This window comes from Lissotriton helveticus, chromosome 1_1 (assembly GCF_964261635.1).
Source record: "Lissotriton helveticus chromosome 1_1, aLisHel1.1, whole genome shotgun sequence".
Taxonomy (NCBI): Eukaryota; Metazoa; Chordata; class Amphibia; order Caudata; family Salamandridae; genus Lissotriton; species Lissotriton helveticus.
In genome coordinates this window covers 367106947-367124041 of record NC_136057.1, presented here as the reverse complement: position 1 = coordinate 367124041, position 17095 = coordinate 367106947, and the positions used below count along the sequence as shown (strand labels likewise).

Below are 17095 nucleotides of genomic sequence, written 5' to 3'. Positions count from 1 at the left end.
AGCGTGGCAACAGGTCTTCAACTGTAAATTCAGGATCTGAATAACATACCTGTATCCATCAATGCAGCTCTGCCAGTGCTCCAAATTATGGAGGAGCTACAGACAAACCTCTTAAATGGAAACCACATCACCTTGAATTAACGGTCCATTCCACTGTCAGAAGCCAACTACTTCTCCAATCAATCACTCATTGAATGTATGCCTGTGACTCTGCACAACGCTCCACTGTGTTTCGGCTAAGGGTCCGAGTTCTATCTTGGTGGAAGGGACATAAGCCTCATAGGATATAATATTATATTTCAGCGGATGGGATATCCGTCGCCGTAGTGACAGAGTAACCCGTCCGCCAAGATCTAAATCAGGCCCTAAGTCCTTGCTATACAAATACCACATAGATATACACATACTAGCTAAATGTGTTTTAATAAATATTTCATGCTGTCAAATGCTGAGCATTTTGTGTCAAACTACATAATCACATCATCTAGTCGCCTTTAAAAACGTCCTTTCAGGAAGTAAAGCATTACCTCTAACTAGAACAAATTCCAGTCAAATAATAGGTGCAATGTAGCAAAAATTTGAGAAGAAAGGCATAGAACGACTACAAAAATGTGGCAACATGTGGCACTCAACAAAATAGATAGCTGTTGTAATCTCCTATTCTTGGTACCTTTAGGACACAGGCAGCGCATGACAAGAATGTTAAGAGAGTCCCTGATGAGAATTCTATGTTGGGACAGTTGGAGTCTCTGAGCTGAGCTGGTATGTTGTAAATGTTGGTGGTGATGAGTTCATGGCAATACGCTAGACTACTTAAATCAAATTGGCATCTCAATACTGGCAATGAGTTCCGCTTGATGGGGGACAAGTGTTCTGCACCACCAACTTCCCTTTTTGCACCAGTACAACGTTTATGAGGAATCTATAATTTCAAGCGGCATTAGTGAAGGAGCGAGGATTTCAACTTGTATTGGGTAACGTAGCCTTCCTTGCGCATTGTGTTACCTGTGTCGAACTGTTGTGTCAGGTGTTGTAGTTTTGAGAACTTTTGGCTGGACTCGAGTCTCCGATGAATGTGTATCAGCTCGAGGTGCCAGTGGTTGTACATCCTCGCAGGCAGCCATTGCTAGGGAGCCGTGGAAGCAAACAGCAGAAGCAGCCGTCGGAGTGTGAATATGCAGGCCCCCGGTGATTGTGCATCATCAGGGGCAGACGTTACTGGGAACTGCGGCAACAAGATTCGTCAGCATAAACAGCGTGATGAGGTCACGCGCACAGCTTCGTCCCAAACACAAGTACATGAGTTTATGTGGGAGCCAACGTGTCTTAGTGACGTTGTCACATGTACAGCAGCGTCGACCACCATATTTGTTTGAGGCAAATGATTCATTTTAACAAATCGCTGACCGGTCTTATACATTATTACGCTGATCATCCAGTGATCTTTGAGGCATTTCAATTTCAGTGAATGTGCTGCCCAGTTTTGTCACAGAAAAAGCCTGCAACAGGATTTTTGTGAGAATTTATTGAATTTTGTTTAACTTTTGTGCAGTACAAATGTACATCTGCTAACATTCAACTACTAGCATGTCTCAACCCCCAGTTTTTCTGTTAGAGAAGGGGGAGCCCCTTTTGTCTTGGAAAAGGTGAAGAAAACTATTTGACTCCAATTGGGTGGCCATTGAGGAGAGAAATGTTCTGTTTACATGAAACAAGCCATTCTACTGCATAATCCTGGCGTTGAGGGACGTAATTTCTATGACAGCATTGATGAGTTGGCTGTTAGTAATGGTGAATGAGAACCCTCAGATGTTTTTTTAATGTCCATGAAAATGCTAGAGCAGTACTTTGGGCCACATATAAGTGTAGTGTTAGAACACCACAAATTGTTCACCAGGGTACTGGAACCTAATGATAAAAGTGGGTAATTATGTTGCCTCTTTAAAGCCCTTGGCTCGCATATGTGAGTTCAGAGAATTAACTGAATCTCTCGTAAGAGATCAATTAGTGAGATGCACCACTTGCAACAGAGTGCAAGAGAAACTTGTCCAGGAATCCTACTCTCAAGGAAGCCATTGCCATTGTGCAACACATGGAGAACATGTCAGGTTGGATGAAGGATATGAGAAGTAATGCTCTGGCGTTGGACAAAAGTTCTGTACAGAGCAGTATTCATGAAGTTACTGAGGGAAAAATACTTCAGGCTAGCAGAGGAAATGTTTTTTAAAGTGTCTTCTGTTGCAGATGGGATTCAGGAGCAGGGTGGGCACGGTGGAGCAATGTTTGAATTTGAAGCTAATAATCGATAAGTATAACATCACTCGATCATCCCCTATTTACCTTGCATTCATGGATCTTTCATCCGCCTTCGATCTAGTCAATAGATCCAAACTATGGTCCATTATTTTGGACTATGGACTGGACGAAGCTCTTGTTAATTTCCTGGCCTATCTCCACACTGACCTTAAGGTAGAGGTCAGGATCGGGACAGGCGGGGAAGTATCTGGACCTATTAAAATAGGTAGGGGGGTAAGACAGGGGTGCGTTTTAGCTCCCCTGCTTTTTATCATTTATATCAATGGCCTAGCCAAATCCCTAAAACAAGTGACCACAGATGTGCCAACTATCCAGGGACAACTACTACCAGTTTTATTATACGCAAATGATGCGGTTCTTATGAGCCGCACACCTAATGCCCTGCGTTTACTTATTAAAACTTTTGTTCAATATATGGAGGGTTTAGATCTGCATGTGAATTTAAAAAAATCTTTTATTATGGCATGCGGGCCTGGGAAGTGGAAGCTCAACACTATATATATAGGGAGAGTTAAATTAGAATCTGTGAACACATTCCCATATCTAGGTTTGGTTTTCGCTGCGAACGGCTCATGGAATGGGCATTTTGCCCACGCCATGGGCAAGTTCTCGAAAGCCACCAATTCTATTTTGAGCTTGCCACGCCCAAAGAAAATAGGCGGCACTAGAGCTATTTTAAAAATTTTTAGGCTACAGTGTGTACCTGTAGCAACATATGGGCAGAGGTTTGGGGTCTTGGGACAAGTCCCAGCATTCAAGGAGAAGAAAACCGGTTCTGTAGAAGGATGCTGGGTGCCCCCATCTCATCCTCTGAGTTCATTTGTCATAGGGAACTAAACCTCCCCTATACATGTGATTTTATCTGAACTAGACCAGCTCTATTCTGGATTAGGATCTGGAGGAACAATTCAGCTGCCCTAACAGGATATTATAAAAGACTGTCTTAAATGTGAACAGGGCTTAGCTATCCCCTGGCTCGCGGGAGTTTCTAAGACTCTGCATGCCGTGGGTAGGGGAGATCTTTTCTATGATCCACTTAGGATTGAGCCTAAAGATAAGAACGAGGTCAAACCAGCTTTTATGCATTGTACAGTTCAGAAAGAATGGGAAGGGAAACACTCAAACCCACCGTTGCGACATACATGGGGAATGAATTGTGTAGACAACCACTCCCGCTCTACCTCACTCTCCTCATGACCAACTGGGAAAGATCATTGTTATTCCGCCTTAGGGTGGGTTCTGTGAAATTTTTATTGGGTTTCCCTTTGGGTTATTGTCGTGCTGCACATTATAACCCGTGTCCGTGCGATGGTACAAGTACACAGAATGATTTGCACTTCCTATTTTTCTGTAAATTTTACTTAAAGTATATTAACTGGTTTTTAACCCCATATTTTAGAAAAAGAAGACCTCTCTCTTTAGGGGAGTCTTATTCTATGTTGCTTTTATTGGACACAGATGAACTAATTTTTCGCACAAGCACTTTTTTGAGACTGATATCTCGCGCACGCAAAATGATGGAAAATCCCTGAAAATCTGATTTATGAGACCAGCAAAAATATGTTTGATTATGATCACTGCAAATCGATTTATTTATGAAATGGTACTGTCTGTTTTTTATTGTTGTACTTTTATGGATTTTATGAAATTCGAATAAAGGTCTTTTGAATTGAATTGAATTGAGTCTTCTGTTGCAAAGTTGAAAAATGGCCAAAACACACAGAAGGTCAAAGGTTTTATATGTGGCAGTTTTACCCACTATTCCAACAGCCCAAATTGATATGCCAAAGGGTCAGTGTGCCATAAGTGTGGTATCAAAGGGCATTAGGTGCATGTGTGTAGGTCCACAGAGAAGGTGAAAACTGTGGAAAATGTGTGTGAGAACGTGCAAACTGGTAATTCTGAGTGGATTCTCACAGGCCCGCTCAATGCGGACAGGGTACGAGATGCTCACGCTCTCGAATGCTGCCGTTTGGTATGGTCTCTTCCAACATCCTGTATCAGCATTATAAAATAAAATGGATACTTCAAGCTTTGCCTTCAGTTATTACTTTGCTTTAAACCTACCTGTAATATAAGTGTAATGAATTTTTTTCAGGCCGAGTAATGGTTACCATTTGGGGAATCGTGTAGTAGTAAATGTTAGTAGTTCATGAGCTGAATTCTATTTGTGTGTCTTTTTAGTCACTGCTTTACCTGAATACCTCTACAAAGATGGATGTATTTAATTTTAAGTGATGTTTATATCTTCAAAAAAGTAATTAGTACTTTATTCTTCATCTCTTAATTTCAGAAGTAACGTAATGACTTTCCACTCTGTAGTTTGGTACCCTTGGAATTTATTCTTATATTGTAAAGCGCTCTGATACTCGCCAGAGTCTGGTTCGCGCTATATAAAACTTTCTAAATAAATAAAAATAAATGTTGGTGGGAAGACATGTGTAGTGCTAGCATACTGAGGTTCACACTTCACCATGATTGGAAACAAACAATGGGATGAAAAGTTTGCTAATGAAGGAATAAAGTTGGAACCTCCAGATATTAATCCGGTTAGCTGTTGGAGTTTGCCTATGAAAGTGTTGGGTTACGAAGTGATAAAAGCTGAGTTTAAGAATAGACTAACCATTGAGAAGGTTTATTTAGCGGAGAGAGGTGACAACCTTTTGGGGTTTGAGCACCATTGTGATTTAGACACTATTTTAAATCCCAAGGCTTGCAATCCGAGAGCTCAAGTAATGCTGAGTGACAACTCAGGTGATGGGGAACGATTTTTCAGGTACTTCCCAGAGGTGTTTTGTGACAATTTAGGTCTGCTCAAAATCTTGAAAAAAGGAGCTAGGCCATGTGTGTATAAAGTGCAGAGAGTACCGTGCATGTTGACTGTACCATTGAAAGAGAAACTAGGAAGACTCGTGGATATGGAAGTGATAGAAGGAATTGAGGTGTTACAGTGGTTGGCACCAGTAGTTTTAGCACCCAAGGATAGGGGTAAAGCCATTGAAATGTGTGTGGACATAGGTGGTCTTAATGAATGGATCTGGGTAGACCACCAACCACTCCCAAACATTTCTGACCCCACCAGCATGCTGAGGGGAGCTAAGATTTTCAGTGTCTTGGATCTCACACCAGCGTTTCACCAGGTTAAATTACATCAAGATTTGAATAATTTTACCTCCTTTGTGACTCCCTTGGGTGCTCGCGATTTTATAAGGATGCCATTTGGTTTAGGCTCTGCGGCAGCTTGTTTCCAGAGGATTATGAAGTTGGTGCTTGGTGTTGTGGTTAATGTCCTCTTTTTCCAATATGATATACTAATTTATGGCTAAGATGAAAGTGAGCATGAGAATGTGCTTAGAGGTGTGTTGAAGAGACTGGGGAGAAAGGACTCACTATAAAGAAGCAAAAGTGCCGGATTGGGGTGACGTCTGTTACTTACCTTGGACATGTGATTTCAGGTGAGGCAATACAACCTAAATTAGAATATGCAAAGTGTACTGTAAAGCCTCCTACTCCCAGTGACAAGGAGCAAGTCAGGTTGTTTATTGGACTTGCTGAATTTCACTCAAAATTTGTGAAAGGCTTTGCAAGTATAGTAGAGCCCATCAGATTGTTACATAAAAAAGGAATGCATTTCAATCGAACACTTGACTGGGGTGAAGCATTTGCAACAATCAAGTCAGTGATTGGCAAGATGCCCACTTTGGAACATTTTGATAACAAACTCAAGATGATTCTGACCACGGATGCCAGCATCAGGGGTTTGGGAACTGTGCTATTCCAAACAGTAGAGGGTGAAGAGAGAGTGGTCGATTTTGCTTCAAGAGCACTCAAAGGGGCAGAGGAGCAGTATTAATGCATAGGAAGGGAGGCATTGAGCATATTTTGGGCCATGAGACATTTTACGTTTCATTTGTGGGGCATTCCTTTCTTAGTAAGAACCGATCATCTGCCCCTGGTGCAAGTTTTCTCATGTCACCATACTGAGCACCTTACTCCCTGACTCAAGCGTTGGAGTGAGGGTTTAGAGGAGTTCAACTTCCAGGTATAATATTTTTCAGGGTCCATGAATAAATCAGCTGACTGTTTATCATGCTTACCTTTACAGGATAAGAATGGTGATATGGGAGCTGAAGGAGTGAATTGGGTCATGGAACCCACGCTCTCGGCGGAAGAGTGGTCCAAGAGTGTAGAGGAGGATGTTTTGTTCTCTACCTGAAGTCTTATGTCGTGAAGGGTTGGAAGGGGTACACGTCATTGGATCAGGATTTGAGGCATTACTGGTCAGTAAGGGATGAGCTGACATTGTGTCATGGCAACCTCATGAGAGGGGACAAGATTGTTCCTCCTAGCGGGTTAAGAAGCAAAATGGTGAACCTTGGACATGAGGGGCATCTTGGGAGGAGTCACACGAAAACCTGAGTAAGGGAAAGATATTGGTGGTCCGGCATGGACATGAAGGTGGAAGAGGTGTTTAAAGAGTGTCACCTGTGTGCAGCCAACGACAACACATGTGTGACCAATTCTGCTCCTCTATCTCCGGTTGCAATACCAGATGAATCTTGGTCTAAGCTGGAACTAGATATTATAGGTCCCTTTGAGTTGATGCCATCTGGAGAGAGGTTTGTTCTTCTTTTAATATATTACACATCTAAATAGGTGGAGACCAGGTGTGTAAGTGCGGTCAACACCTGGACAATGTTGGAATTTCTAAAAGATGTGTTTGTGAGTAAAGGAGTGCCCAATTATCTTGTTACTGAAAATGGGGTACAGTTTATTTCACAGGAGATGCAGGAATTTTTTAGAGAACTGGGAATTGTGCATCAAAGAACAGCTGTCTATCCACCACAGGTGAATTGTTTGACTGAGCAGATGAATAGGCTAGTAAAGGCTTGTGCACAAAGAGCGTGGACACCAGAGTCTCTCCTAAAAGTTTTCTGAGGGAGACATGGTAGGAATGCTGTACTACTACATATTCCACAACACAGAGGTCTCCTTTTGAAGCATTAAGAGGCAGAGTAACTAATTCCAAGTTGAATCCTATCTGGCTACCTTTCATGAAGGTGAAGATTCAGGATGTAAAGAGAGGAAAGCCAGTCTCAGGTCTTATCAACAAAGATATAAAAAAGGCATGATGAGAAGAATTCAGCCAGGTATAATACATGGAACGTGGGGGGCCTGGTTTTGGTGAAAAAAAACAAGGTAGGAAAAAAGGGCATGTCTAGATTCATGGGCCCTTTAATTAGTATTGCTATAAAGAAAAATGTGGTGATGTTGGTCACTTGTGGCACGTGGAGTATGTCCAGGTTTGTGAAGTACTCCCGTGATACACCAGTAACAATAATGTGCAGTGATGTGACATCTGATGATTGTTCTTTAGAAAATGTCACCATAGATGTGTTGCAGAGACCTCTTTCGACAAGATCCTAAAAATGTTACTATGTGATTTGATGATTATGTCTTGCATTAATGTTTCCTTATTCTCTTTCAGTTCCTAGTTTAGTTCATTATTGATAGGTTTCATTTCCCGATGCCCCGCCCATTTACATTTACATTTACATTTATGAGTTAGCAGGATGTGTCTAACATGGTATATTCATTTATGCATTCTTGCTCATATTCCTCATCTAATATTCATTTATGCGTGTTATACTATCATGTTTTCTTAGCTTAGCTTGTGTGCCACCATTTTGGAGTGTTTCTCTTTGCGTGCGAGTCGCACTCGCTCACCCCTCCCGTAGGAATAGAGAAAAGAAATGCTACGCAGTAGTTTTCCCTTCTCAGCTAACTGTGGCTGAAACTATAACAAATTCATTATCAGTGGTGTTCTCATATGCTAGAGACGCTGAGGCCCGGCTCCACGGCCTTGGGCAGAGATAAGGAAATGTTGCCTTCGCAGGTGCAAATGCCTCTTGTGTGAGGCCATTGTTCGCTCTTCCAGGGGTCCAGTATTTTTCCACACTGGGCGTGTTTTACTCTACTGTATCCTGATATAATGTACTGTTGTGTTGGGATGAGTCAGTCCTCTCGGCGCACTCTTATGGGTGAGGTCAGACAGGGCCCTCTCATATGGGAGTTTGTGGCCTAATAAAATTGCCTTATTCATTCTTCTCCACTGTCCGGCTGACTTATTATTGGGTAACTATAGGTGAGTGCGGTAAGTCACTCGGGTGGATTTGAGCCACGCTTATCAGATGGCGCCCGAACAGGGACTCCGCGATAAGGATCTTTCTCACCCGTAAGTGGGTAGCAGAAGACCGGGGACCCTCTGGTCGGCACGGTGGGTCTGGATACCCACTTTGATGCCGAGCTTGGTTCTCGCAGCGCTGCCCCGCCCTGCTGATCGGGAGAGGTCCCGGTTCATGATCCTGCGCCGGAGTCCAGAAGGCGGAACTTTGGAGCTGACTGTGTTGGTCCCAGCAGCCGGCGGTGGAGAACGGTAGAGGTCGGTACCGCGCATAGAAGGTGAGTGGTCCGACTGTTGATTGGGGGAGCGGGGATGCTCCATGAGGCCGGTGTGTCTCTGAGACCGGTGTGTCTCTGGTGATTGGAGGAGCTGGTGTGCTCCTGGGGCTAGTGTGCTCCGGGGAACTCAGGGTGCGAGTGGCGCCCTAACAGACTTAGTGGAGATTGGGTGGACGTTTGTTTGTCATCCGACCGGATGGTACTGCTGTCGAGGCGTGACTTGCTGCGGCTGAATTTTGGAACCTACCCGAACCCCTAGGGTGTTTGGTTCGCTGGCTGAGGGTCCCGGTTCTCACGTGGCATAGGGCGCAGCGATCTGTAGTGCTACCCGGGAGGTGGATGTGTTCCTCAATTTTGGAACGGTGTGTATACTGTTCGGTCTGCGGAAGGGTCCAGGTTCCCCGGGACTTGGTCGACGGGCCTCGTCCCATTTTGATAACATGTGTTTGGCAGGGATTGTGTTGGCGAACTAGGAAGTGCAACTGCGTGTGGGTGTGAATTTCTCGTTGTGATTGTGTGACCCGGGGAAGCGAAAGTTTTGTGTTGGTGTGAGGTTGGGTGAGTTGTGATGCCGTGTTTTAGTAAACTGCGGTGCCTTGGGTGCTGCTGTGGCCCTTCGGACACTAGATTGGCTGAGAGCCAACCCACCCCGGTGGAGGGCTCCCCTAATTTTGAGATGTACGTTAAACATGGAATGCCTCCGATTTTGTTTAACACTTTGTGGCACAGATATACGAAAGGAAATGTGGATTTGCAGTGGCCTTTGACTGGTTCTTTTGACGTGGCCAAATTAGATTATTTACAAGATCGATTGTTTGCTAGGCGCAGTCGCCAGAGTATGTTCGATTCTCTGAGGATGAGGCAGAAGGAAGTAAAGGAGCGACAGTTGAGAGAAGAGAAGGTAGCTCAAAAGAGGGCGGCGCAGACAATGGCGCAGAAGGCGAGAGAGCACACTAAGAGAGAGAATGAGCAGCGGATTGAACGTGCAGTCAGGCTTTTCAGGTTACAGGATAGTAAGAGCTATGTGGCTAGAGAGGAAGAACAAGACGAGATGGAGGATATTTTGAACGCTCGCCCCCCTCCCCCCTATGCCCCGCAGCCCTTGTACCCCGTGCTGGTTGGTCCTGTTTCCTCCGCGACGGTTTCGGTTCCGCAGGCAGGTGCTTCTCCTCTATCTGGCGCCCCTACCACCTCCTCCGTTTCCGCTCCAAAATTGTTGGGTGATGTTGAGCAAGCTTTGTCTTCTGTTACTTCTTCATTGACGGCGCCCTTGGTCTCCTTCTTGGCGGCGAGTTCCCCTGCCCTCTCGGTGGCCCCCTCTGCGCTCCCTACTGTTTCTGCTAGCGCTACCCCTCAAGGAGGGTTGGTGACCCCGGCTCGAGGTGCGGGAAGTGGGCTGCTTAATCAGGTACGGAAGTTGCTCACGCGTTCTACTGTGGGGTTGGATGAGAAAACGGTGGTGGCTCATCAGGCTTGCCAGTGGGCTAGGAATAATATTTATTCGATTGAAGATATTTGGTCCACGATGAAAGATTATGAACCACTGATGCAACAGCATGCCTTATGGCATATGTCGACGACATTGATAGCGTTGTGGGAACAGGGATATGGTGGAGAAGCGCCGGCGATTCTTCATGACATTAAGAATAATGCCTACAGAGCTAATACTGGTATGAAGGATGTATTACGCAGCTTGAGGTCCTTGTTGGAGTATCGAAATGAGCTGCCGTCGGCGGGAGAGCCTCATTTCCCTGGGGTACATCCGATGCGGGAGGTACACCCTATATTTCCACCCTGAAATACCCGAGGTGGTAGATCCGCACACTAATGTTGTCACCCAAGTTCGCGTCGATGCTCATTTTCAAGAACAATGGGTGTCTACGCCTTGGAAAAGGAGTGAGGTATTAGCACTGAAGGCCCAGTTGCCTGACTCGAGAAAGAATCCGACTGCCTATTACAAAGAACTGACAGAGACAGCATCCTCCACGGTCATGACCTTAGCCGACATAGTTGTTTTTTGGACTGTTGGTTCCAGTGGATGTGTGGAGGCAGGTGAAGGGTACGGATCATGTGGATGAGCTGGGTGGCACCTGGGAGGAACTTAAGGATTGGGACAAGGAGCGAAAGCCAGGGGAGAAGCCGAAGGCTGAAATTTTAGCGTTACCGGGACGCATAATAAAATATATGCACTCCCTTATTCCTCCTAAGAAAGTGGATTGGGATAAGTTGACTGCATGCAGACAGAAGAAGGATGAGGCGGTTTCTGATTTTTTCACTCGCTTTGAAGAGACTTTCATGGATTTTAGCGGTCAAGATATTTCCCAAGATGGCGGCTTGCGCCTTTTCGTTAATAGATTCGTAACGAATTTGTTACCGGAAATATCGGGTCGATTGCAGGCGTCGGAGAGTACGTGGACGACGTCCACCCCCTCTGGTATTCTGAGTATGGCTCAGTACTATGAACATAGGGAGAATAAGAATAAAGACCGACAAGAAAAGAAGGCGAAGGATTTGAAGACAAGAGTGTTACTGCAGCAAGTAGAGAAGGGTAGGGGACGGGGGGCCCCGCCCATGGCGGCTGGTCGAGGAGGAAATAGTTATGGAAGGGGAGAGAAGAGAGAGCGTCTGGGGCAAAATCAATGTGCCAACTGCAAAAAGGAGGGGCACTGGTGGAGAGATTGCCCAGAACTCCAGACTACTGCCGGAAAAGGCAGGGGACGTGGTCGGGGTGAATTTCACAGGAATGATAGACAGTCTGATGAAGGGAGAAGACCGGGTGGAAATTACTTTGATGGAGGTAGGGACCGACAGCACTTCCAGAGCCAGGGCGACAGTGGTAGGGACAGACAGTACTACAATGATGATTATGCGATGGACGATTTGACTGGATTTTCTCATAACTAGGACAGCGTAGGACAGGGCATGGGACAGGTTTCTGTGGATGTTGATCAACGAGGACCCTACGTGACAGCAGATTTGTTAGGGTCACCCCAGAAATTTTTAGTGGATACGGGTGCTACAAAGAGTTCGGTGGCCCGTTCTCAGGTCCCAGGGGCGGCTCTGTCTGGCAAGAATAATATCTCCGTAGGGTTCTCAGGTACTCCGGTGATTAGCCCCATCTCTAAACCACTAGCTCTTACGATTGGTCCTTTTACTATTGATTCCCCTTTCCTTCTCACATCACAGTGTGGCGAGAACTTGTTGGGTTTGGATTTACTGAAAAGATTGCATGCTACCATTTACTGCTCCCCAGATGGTGTGTACCTCACGTTAGGTCCTTCTGTCGCGCGTGTGCAGCAGTGTTTTTCAAAGGATGAGCCCCTTCCAGCTGAGTTTGCGGGGATTCCCGAGAGTTTGTGGGCTAGCAGCGATACTGATGTGGGTAAGATGGATATTGCCCCTGTGTCGATAAAGGTTAAGACGGGAGCCCGATTGCCTCGGATACCTCAGTATAAGATATCTAGGGATGGAGAGAAGGCTTTGTTGCAAATAATACAAGACTTGATTCGTTCAGGAGTAGTGGAGGAGACGGACTCCAACAGTTGTAATAGTCCTATTCTCCCGATCCTTAAGAGGCCCTCTGCAGATTCCAGGGATGGTACACCTGATGTTTATCGCTTTGTGATTGATTTACGCCACATTAACAAGGTGGTTGAGCCCCAGTATCCGGTGGTCTCTGACATTACCACGATTTTAACAATGATTCCTCCCTCTGCTAAATATTTTTCTGTTCTGGATCTGAAGAATGCATTCTTCAGTATTCCCGTGCACCCGGATAGCCGTTACCTATTCGGATTCTCATTGGCTGGCTGAAGTTTTAGATTTTGTAGAATTCCCCAAGGTTATACGGAAAGTCCCAGCATTTATAGTCAAGCTTTAAAGGCACAGTTGGATGATTTGGAACTCCCACACGGTAATGTTTTATTGCAATATGTGGATGATCTCCTCATCGCATCGGGCACTGAGGAAGGGTGTCGAGAGTCCACTGTTAAATTGTTACACCATTTGGCTTGCAAGGGACACAAGGTGTCTCTTCCTAAATTCCAATACTGCCGACAGGAGGTTACCTACTTAGGTCATCTCCTATCGAAGGAGGGGAGGAAGCTGACGCCGGAGCGCATTAAGGCGATAACTAACATGGCTGTACCTAACACGCAGCAAGAGGTGCGCGCGTTTTTCGGCATAACTTCGTATTGTCGCCAGTGGATACCTAATTACGCCCTACTAACAAAACCCCTTCTGTATCTGACTACTAAAGAAGTGCGCGAACCCCTACCGTGGACCCGAGCATGTCAAGAAGCGTTTGAGTTACTAAAAACTGCTTTATGCTCTGCACCTGTTTTGGGAACACCTGATTACCAGAAGCCTTTTGTGCTTTATGTACACGAGGCAGAAGGTTGCGCGTTGTCTGTCCTAACTCAATGTTTTGGTGGGAAACAGAGACCGTGTGCCTACTTTTCTGCAATGCTTGACAATGTGGCGAGAGCATTACCGAGTTGTTTGAGGGCTACTGCGGCTCCTGCAGTTTCAATTAGACAATCGGCAGGGCTCGTCTTGGGATCAGCTCTCACAGTAATGGTACCGCATGCTGTGGACATTTTATTGAACAGAACACAGACGCAGCATTTAACTAGTGCTCGTCTTACTGGTTATGATATGATGTTATTTGCACCCCATGTGACGATTAAACGATGTGCTACGCTGAACCCGGACACATTGATACTTATCCCTTCAGACGAAAAGGACGATGGAATACATGACTGTTTGTTTAGAACAGAGGAGGAGACAAAGGGAAGGATAGATTTGACGGACAAACCCCTAGATGATCCCGATGGGGAACTGTATGTTGATGGTTCCTGTTTCAAACTTGCAGATGGTACCTCAACTGCAGCATATGTAGTCACGACCTTGAAAACAGTGGTAGAGACTTCTAGGATTCCATATCATTCAGCTCAGGCTGCAGAAATAATTGCATTGATGCGTGCGTGTGAGCTGAGTGAAGGATTGGATGTGAATATTTACACCGACAGCCAATACGCCTTTGGCGTGGCCCATAGCTATGGGCGACTGTGGGCAGAACGGGGATTTTTGACATCACACGGACAGAAGATTCAGAATGGCCCATTGATATTACGACTATTGACAGCTTTGACACTGCCCAAAAGACTGGCTGTGATTAAGTGTAGTGCACACAAAGCGGTGGTAGATGACGTAGGATGGGAAAATGCATTTGCAGACCAAACAGCTAAAGAAACAGCTCGAACAAAACTCCCACGAATGTTTGTGGCAGGACCAGCTAGGTGGGTACCGGATGTTGATATGTTCGCGAACACTGTACAGAGTGTGCGGAACATACAGGAGAAAGCAACTGACGACGAGTTGAGGACATGGAAGGATGGTGGGGGGAGGTTGGACTCCTGGATGCATATGTCCTCCCAGTGGTGACAATGGCCCATGGGCCAGCACACATTAGTGCGAAGGGGATCTGCAAATTGTTAGACCCAGTATGGAGCAATAAGAATATTTCCAAAGTGGCAACACATTTAGTGCAGCAATGCATGGTTTGTTTAAGACACAATCCTGGCAAAGGAACACCTGTCCCAGTGGGAAATTTTGCCCCTCCTTCTTTCCCCTTCGAAGTTATCCAAATGGATTATATTGAGATGGAGAGGGTAAACAACTTGAAATATGTTCTAGTGGTGGTATGTTCATTTGGTAGGTGGGTGGAGGCTTTTCCAACAAAAGATTGTACAGCCATCTCGACAGCAAAAATGCTGATTAAAGAATACTTTTCAAGATATGGCATGCCCCAGGTGATCTGGAGTGACAATGGCACATCCTTTAATGCTGAACTGATGAAGCAGATCTGTAAAGGGTTACAAAAACCCCAAAAATTTCACGCAGCCCAACACCCCCAGGCAGCGGGGTTGGTGGAACGATTCAATGGTACCTTGAAACTCAAGATGGCCAAGATACAGGGGAGTACAGGGCTGCGCTGGCCAGATGCACTGTCTCTTGCTTTGCTTTCCACCAGAGTGACAGTTAACTCTAAGACAGGCGTTTCCCCCCACAAAGTCATATTTGGCAGGCCCGCCAATGTCTGGGGTGTCCCTAGACCTAAATGTTTTTCGGAAATTGAATATCCTTTGTTGATAGATTACCTGTATGCCTTGACTAAAGATCTCCATTCTATTCATCAGCAGGTAGCAGACACCTGTATGCCTTGACTAAAGATCTCCGTTGTATTCATCAGCAGGTAGCAGACACCCTGAAGCCACAGCCGGAGGGGCCTGGACACAGCATAAAACCCGGTGATTGGGTAGTAATACGACGATACCAAAGGAAGTCCTGCTTGGAGCTCAGGTGGTCGGAGCCAAGGCAAGTGCTCCTCACCACACGCACCGCACTTCGAGTTGAGGGCCGGAAGGCGTGGACCCATGCTTCGCATGTCAAGAAAGTTCCACTCCCACTACCTTATGATGAATGGGTGAGAGGCGGCGTTGCTGATCACGAGACAGAGGCAGTTCCTCGTTATGTCCCCTTTTCGGATGCCTTGTTGAAGGGTGACGTGCAACATGAGAATCAACGGAGGCCAGTGCGAGTAGTGAGGCCTCCCCTGATTGTGGCGAGCAAACGCCGGAAATTACGTCCTCTGCTGTTGATCTCCCCATTCTGTTCACGGATCCTGAAGTGCGAGGGAGCACTCGCTACAATCTGCGGCCCAGAAAAGAGAGAAAGGAAAGGTGAGCACTGGAAGAAGGGCTGAGTTAGGGAACAGCTGTGAATGCTGCTGAACAGGTTAGCTCAATGTTAGGGATGGACTTCTGTTAAGAGCCCTGGTGCGCTTCGAGACATTGTTGCATGGAACACTAGGACCGCGTCTGGGCCCAGGTTTAGTGCTCCTGAGTTGCAACAGTCGTGCGACTTCGTCGAGGGATTAGGGATTGAACAATAAAAGTCTACCTGTGAGGCTTTCATGGACACAGGGAGAAGATTCCTTTCAAGGGTGAAGAACCCCTCTGGCCGGTTTTTGAGTGTCTGGGACAATTTTTGTAGTATTGTTTTAGACAAGTTTTGGACTTTTTTTAGTTAGGTAATATGTATCCCTTTGGCCGTCCTATTCCCGAGGAGGAACAGCCTTTTGCAGCCCCCCGTAGACCAGAACCAGATTCACCCTGGCGTGCCCTGCCCCGAAAAGGGGAAATAGTGGTTATTGTGATCTTCATCATTATATTTCTAATAATTCTTGGGATACTGTTTTTTCTGGATGAAGCTTACCCTGTTCATAAGCTAGTTCCCACTCCTTCAACGTTGCCGGAGCATAATATGATTACTGTTGATTATGGTGAACAATGCATGAGGAAGGGCTATCGTGATAATGTTTTTATTAAAACTCTACATCATGCTCATGCTGTGTATAATGTGACAGATTGTTGGGTCTGTGGGTTGCTCCCTTCCGCTGCATACAAGAAGGATAGATTGCTGGCACTCCCCTTGACACCTGTGAACAGTTGTGTAGGCTGGTACACTTTGATTGGTATGGTGAAATTCTTTCAGCAGCCTGATTTTCTGACTCCCCGATTGTCTGGTACTGGGTCAACGTTGACAATGCGAGTACGCCCTATGCCCACTTCCTCCCTTGGAAGGTTGTTCACTGACGGACGTTTTGATCAGACATTCTTAGAGACGTGCTCAAAGAAGGTAGAACGATTGGTGACACCCAACGACACTGACAAAGTGAGGGAAAGTTTTCTACAGTTGAACTCCTCCTTGGCCTATAGACACCCCCCTGCGACAAACAGTAGTGGTCGTTCCCTGGTGCCCCTGGCGGTTTTTGGGCCATCACCGTATTTCTGTATTTGGGGGAGAGGTCCAATTAAGGTGGGAGACAGTTCCTGCAATGTGACTGCTTCAATTCGCCAGCCCCTTAGTCCTTCATTAGTTACTCCCCCGAATATCTATTTTGTCTGCGGGAGTAATGGTTATCTGTGGTTGCCTGAGGGTTGGGGTGGGGTCTGTTACCTAGCCTACTTACTTCCCCCTGTCTATGTGGCGCCCTCAGATTATCATAAGACTCATCGGAGGTTTGCCATCATGCCCGGTCAGCGTAAAAGGAGGGCACTCCAGGTTGAGGATGTTGATCAGACTGACACCGCTGGACAGCAATTCACTGATTTTTCCAAGGGTTTATTTCCATTTTGGGGTCCTATCTTTAACAGTAGAGCCATTAGACGTCTCTCGAGGGTCATGGAGAAGGTAGTGAATACGGAGGCTGATATTGCTGCCAATATGTCAGTTGAGATGCAGGCGATGAGAT

The 17095-nt window shown here is 45.8% G+C and overlaps 1 protein-coding gene across 1 annotated transcript in view; it reads right to left on the bottom strand.

Moving 5' to 3' along the window:
* The window catches only part of CACNA2D4 (calcium voltage-gated channel auxiliary subunit alpha2delta 4), a 924019-nt gene that overhangs the window by 644765 nt on the left and 262159 nt on the right, over nt 1-17095 (bottom strand). The gene's annotated exons all lie outside the window — the stretch shown is intronic.